The sequence below is a fragment of the Clinocottus analis genome, unplaced genomic scaffold (genome assembly GCF_023055335.1).
Source record: "Clinocottus analis isolate CAN_PGR_092001 unplaced genomic scaffold, fCliAna1.0.p SCAF_11, whole genome shotgun sequence".
Classification (NCBI taxonomy): domain Eukaryota; kingdom Metazoa; phylum Chordata; class Actinopteri; order Perciformes; family Cottidae; genus Clinocottus; species Clinocottus analis.
The window spans coordinates 1,805,506-1,811,010 of NW_027175832.1; positions in this window are offsets into that span (position 1 = coordinate 1,805,506).

The window sequence follows — 5,505 nt, forward strand, 5'->3', positions numbered from 1 at the left end:
AGTGAAAATTGACTTTGATATTTTTCTCTAGTGAATTCTTTTCAGTTTTCTAAATATATTATTAGTAAAAAGTCTCTTGACTTTAACACAACGCTCTCACATATAATTAAAGAAAGAAAACAGTGTTTTCCTGTGATTTAGAAACTAGATGAGTTGCTTCTCTTTCATTAGTTCAGGTCTCACACTCATTTAAAATGGAAAACGGGAATATTTTCATTCACGTAAAACAATTAGGAAAACAAGAAATCTGAAAGGTCCAACTACGTGTATTTATTAACCGTTCAAATAGCTTCACCATCCCCAAAATATTATTAAGCTTTGTCTATTGTTTATAATTTACCCGTCTTTTAGACTTTTTGATTCTGGTGAGGAATTTCATGCCAATTCACTTTTATTCATACAAAAACATAATGATGTATTAGTCCATACATATTAATACATCTAAATGCAGAAGCTATGAGCTGCAGAGGCCATGGCTCCTAGAAGAATATGACATTTCTGCTAACTATACCTAGTTTTAATGTTAAATAGACTATTATATAATTTGGAAAAATTACAATAACAACGTTTTAATTTTCTTTTAGTTAGTTATTTTGTTACGTTCACTTTTTTTATCTAAAAGAAATGCATCATAATATTTTCTTTTTGGAGCTAATCTCGAGAAAAAAGATTGAGGCCGACATGAAACTATTCGGGCCTAAAGGACCACAGAGTGTATTCTTTGTATTTTCAATTAATACAAGAGACAAATTGTAAGATATCGTTTTAAAAAATGAAGCAATAATTTGGTTTTACATCTTTCAACTTTAAAATTGAATAATATCTACAACATGATCATAAAGCATGTTGTTTTTTGGGCAGATCATTTTGTTTTGTGACACAATCAGACTAACGTGTGTATTTTTCATCAAACTTCAGTCAGGCTAAAAATAATATTTTTGAATCAGTTTCACATTCAAATTAAAAGGAAATTGAGTTTGATCCAATTGAAATGCAAGAGACGTCTGAGAGAGAGAGAGAGAGAGAGAGAGAGAGAGAGAGAGAGAGAGAGAGAGAGAGAGAGAGAGAGAGAGAGAGAGCAGCTATCATCTGAATAAATGTAAATTGCCGCTGCCTCCACCTGGCATCATGCCAAGTATCTATAGCAACCACGTCCTCCGACAGCCTCCGTCCATCCCTCCCTCCTTCACTCTCTAATTAGTCCTCTATCTTCCCTCCAGCTCTTTTCTTCTGATGCTTTTCCCCCCACGTTCCCAGAAATCTGTGCACAAAGAGCGATGGTCCGAGCTCCCTGTCCAGTTCAAGAAGAAAACACAGAAACAAACGAAATGTTTTATCTCGTTTAAACAGCCGCTCAATTAACACAAAGTGCAGTTTATATGGATTCCTTTCTTTTTCTATAATATTTATACACCTAAATCAAATCTCAAAAAAACGTATATATTTAATAATATCCGGCATTATAAATATTTAATATTGTTTAGAGTTTGCTGTTTATTCCTCAGGTTCATATGTTTCCGTGTTGCGTTCACGGTCAAGTTCAAAGCTCCAGCAGGGCCTCGGCAGCGAAGAAGAAGCGCCGTTTAAACCAGCTCGCCTTCCATTGGCTCGCAGCGCGGTCCTGCACCTCCACCTACCGGCCGCCTGCGGAACTACAGCCCGAGGACTTCACCCATTCACGGGCCTGCAGCGCCCTCCAGCGGTCACTGGATGTCATTACATGAAAAGTGTCTTTGGCCTAAACAAAGACACTTTCTTTTTTAAAGTGACTAGAAAAATAGAGATGAATAAAAAAAGGATCATGAGAAATTGAAAAAATATTTTTTTTTCCATGAATAAATACATTAATTCAATTTTTACTGTTTGTATATATTTACTTATATATATGTTATAAGATTAGATAAGTTTTGTGTTGTATTATTATTTACCAGTATATCATTCATTTACTTATTTATAGATCAATATGCATGCATGTATTTCTTTACTTCCACATTTGTTTGTACCTTTCAAACTATTTTCAAATGTATTTATTAATATTTATCTATTATATACTTATTTATATAATAATCCCTTTGGGCCACTATAGTACTGTTAACAGGCGACTTAAGAAGCTTATAATTAATAGGAAATGTGTATGTGTGATTAAATATCATTCAGGCATTTAAGTAAAACAGTGAAATAATAACAACTCAACTCACAACAAACATCCACTTTTATTTTCAAAATGTCCTACAGATACATCATAATCAATAGAGATTAAACACCGGATGTGATATTAGTAGCTAGGTTTACATTCAGTTGGCAACACAGCGGTCTTATCGCTGCTGCACTGAAACAAAACACAAGATAATCTGTTGGAACATGCAACACAGTACGTCTGCATGTGGACGTGGGATTACCCACAAATAGGGTTAAACCAATCCCTTTTTTAAAACTCCATCTTGTCTCCAATATGTTTGTGGTTGTAGTGATACAGTGTTCTTCACCAGTAGGCCACGGTCAGGTACGCAAAATAAAGTACTTTTCTTCCAAAACTAAAGCTTTTTTTGGCATTTCATGATTGTCTGGTGGGGGTTCAAGCTTGTTGTTTCTCTCCCTATCTTTGTATTTCATTCTGCATGAACCTACTTCCCTTGATCTATAGGGAGATGATGACATCACAATGCTCTTCCAATTAAAATCAGGACACAAATGTACTTTGAAATTAGTCCTGGACTGGTTGGAATGGATGGGTCGAGTCTACTGTGGAGCCTCGTTCATGCATCTCACCCTCGACAGCAGAACACTGCAAGGCAGGTCGTATGCTTTACAAAATTTCACATACAAAAAACTGGACCTTAAGTAATACATTCAGTCACAGAGGTCTAACAATCTTCACACTTCAAACCATCTTCTGCCCTGTTGAATATTTGTAACTTCACAACCAAATCAAAGGCTAGAAAATGGAAGCAACCTTCAAAAAGGTTAGTAGAAGTAGCTCAGTAATAGTATAAACGTTACTATTCTTTGCTAGGCACTTGAGATTCAGTAACTACCCATCGTTCATCTTTTAGTCACCGCGTTCGTTCTACATTACAGCATTCCTGCAACGCTCCAGCTCAGAACATGTGCAGGTTTCAAGTCGCCAGTGATCAAACCTCAGCTACAATCATTTCCCACCTGCTCACGAAGGCGAGGGGTAAAGATAACCCGCTGATATTAAAAGACTACATCTGCTGTGGACAAGGACGCGTCACAACGGTTTGCTGATTAGAATAATAGCCGTCTGTGTTTGGGCTCCGTCACCAGCTGATCAGAGTTTGTACAAAAACTGTGTTACAGACCCCCAAGTTTATACAAACCCAGAGTTTCCCCTCAGGGTTACTTACTCAAGAGTTTTCAACATCTGTAAACGGACAGACACAACGTGACGGTCAGACAAGCGGCTCAGGGGAGAGTTGACTTTGGTGAATGAGGATATAGTGAAGACGCCTTTCCAGTGAAGGGCTGGGCATCGAATCTCAATATCCAGACACAAAGCTTTGTACACATGAGAAGTCAACGTCATCTCATAATGTACATGAGCATGTGTCTTCATCTGGCTCGTGCTAAAGTATCTGTCCATCAAGCTACTTGCATTGGAGAAGCATTGGCAACGCTGCACAGGACACGCTGGCTTTTCAAAGCTGCTTTACATATTTTTTAAATCAGATCGTTTCTGATTTCAATAATGGATTTACTAATTTACTATTTTATTTAGGCGAATGTTTGTATGGTGCTTCGTGTTTAGACATATTTGACATTTGAGAAGTTTGGCCTCCTGGTAAATGAAATTAAAGGTTTATATTGTATTATATATTATTATTCAGACCATCAAGGAATAGGCAAGAAATGTTAATTTCACTCAGTTAGGAACCTGTTTTGGGATGCAGAGTAGTTAATGCACTTCCTTTCCCCCTGAAATCGTACCATTACATTGTACAATCAACACTTACTTAATAATTATAAGTTAAAGCAAAGCACTCATCTATTGCCACTTTAAAGTAACAAAAAGTAATTTCAAATTAGACGGATTAGAGCAAAAACAGTGACTGTGTCCAAAAATGCATTGATTAGTAAACGGGATTTAAAAAAAATCCAATTTGATAATTGATTAATCTTTTAAATCGTGAACTCCCAATACATTAGCTGATTAGAGATTCTCAAATGCTAAACGTTGCTTTTCTACAGCAGTAGAAAACGTCGAGTTATCAACGTTAAGACATCACTCAAACTATGACACACGACAATACCATCACTTCAGGATTACAATCTAGTTATTTTGCGTATTTTCACTAACAAACCAACGTGAGCTTCAGTGGAGATCCTCACACTGTTTCCACAGGGAGAACTTCCTGCGATGACACTGTCCTGCTCTCTGCTCCACCTGGCTCAGCACCCAGCTGCTCCCTCGGCATGTGTTGCTCTAAGAATAGAAACTATCGACACTCTTCAATGGCTGCGAGCCCTCTGCATCAATACTGTTCAAACGCGCTCAGATACGCATGAAAACTGAGCACACGGACCCATCTCTGACAGTCCTCGATACGAAAGAATCTCATAAACATTTGATTGTGTGCTGAGGTAAAGTACAATACTGAGAACTCTAAAACAGACTGAATCATGCCGGTAATGAGGACTCAAAGGATCTCTTCACGAGGTGTGCGCATGTTTCCAGTCAAACTAATTCACGAGTAAATTTCCGGCGCAGATCTACAACTTGTGCTGAGTTTTAAACGATGCCCTCTGCAGCTGCAGATATGTGTCTGTTTGTCCATTACCAGTGTTGTACTGGAGTTAAGACAGACTATAATAAACACCTTTCAATATTAAAATACAAAACAAAACAGCTGTGAGATGACCGGAGATGAAGCGGCACATCTCACGCAACGTCAACAACAACAGAACACGTCATGAAGGTAGAGCTCATTGCAGAGCGACTTACATTAGACTGTACATGTGTTCCTACTAAACTGCTAATTCAAAATGTGAGCTCAAATTTGGAAAAAAGACGCATCAACTTGCTGTTTGTGCATAACCTGGGACTGTATGTCCAAATCAGTTAACTAGTATTCCTGTCTCGTAGAGATATCTTTCTGCATTTTTATTGACACTAAATGTACACTATAAGGCCCGTTATATAGTATATGATCACAGTGAAAACACAAAAAAAATATTTCAGCACTCAATTCATTATAATTCATAAATGTTGGCACTGGCATAACATCTGCATTAGTCTACAGTCCTCACTGGAGTTGAACTACAAACACAAGTCTGTGAGTTCAATCTTCAGACACTGGACTCTTAGTGATTTCAATACAACTGGAACAAAACAATGCTGTTCCCTCTGTTTTTGCTCCAAAGTCGTACTCGAAGAAATGTTGTGCTTCAATATACAAACGCCGATAACATCATATAATCTGCAATAAGATCATACACAAACCTTTGGAATATTTTTTTAAAACAAACATACTCATGACAAAAGTG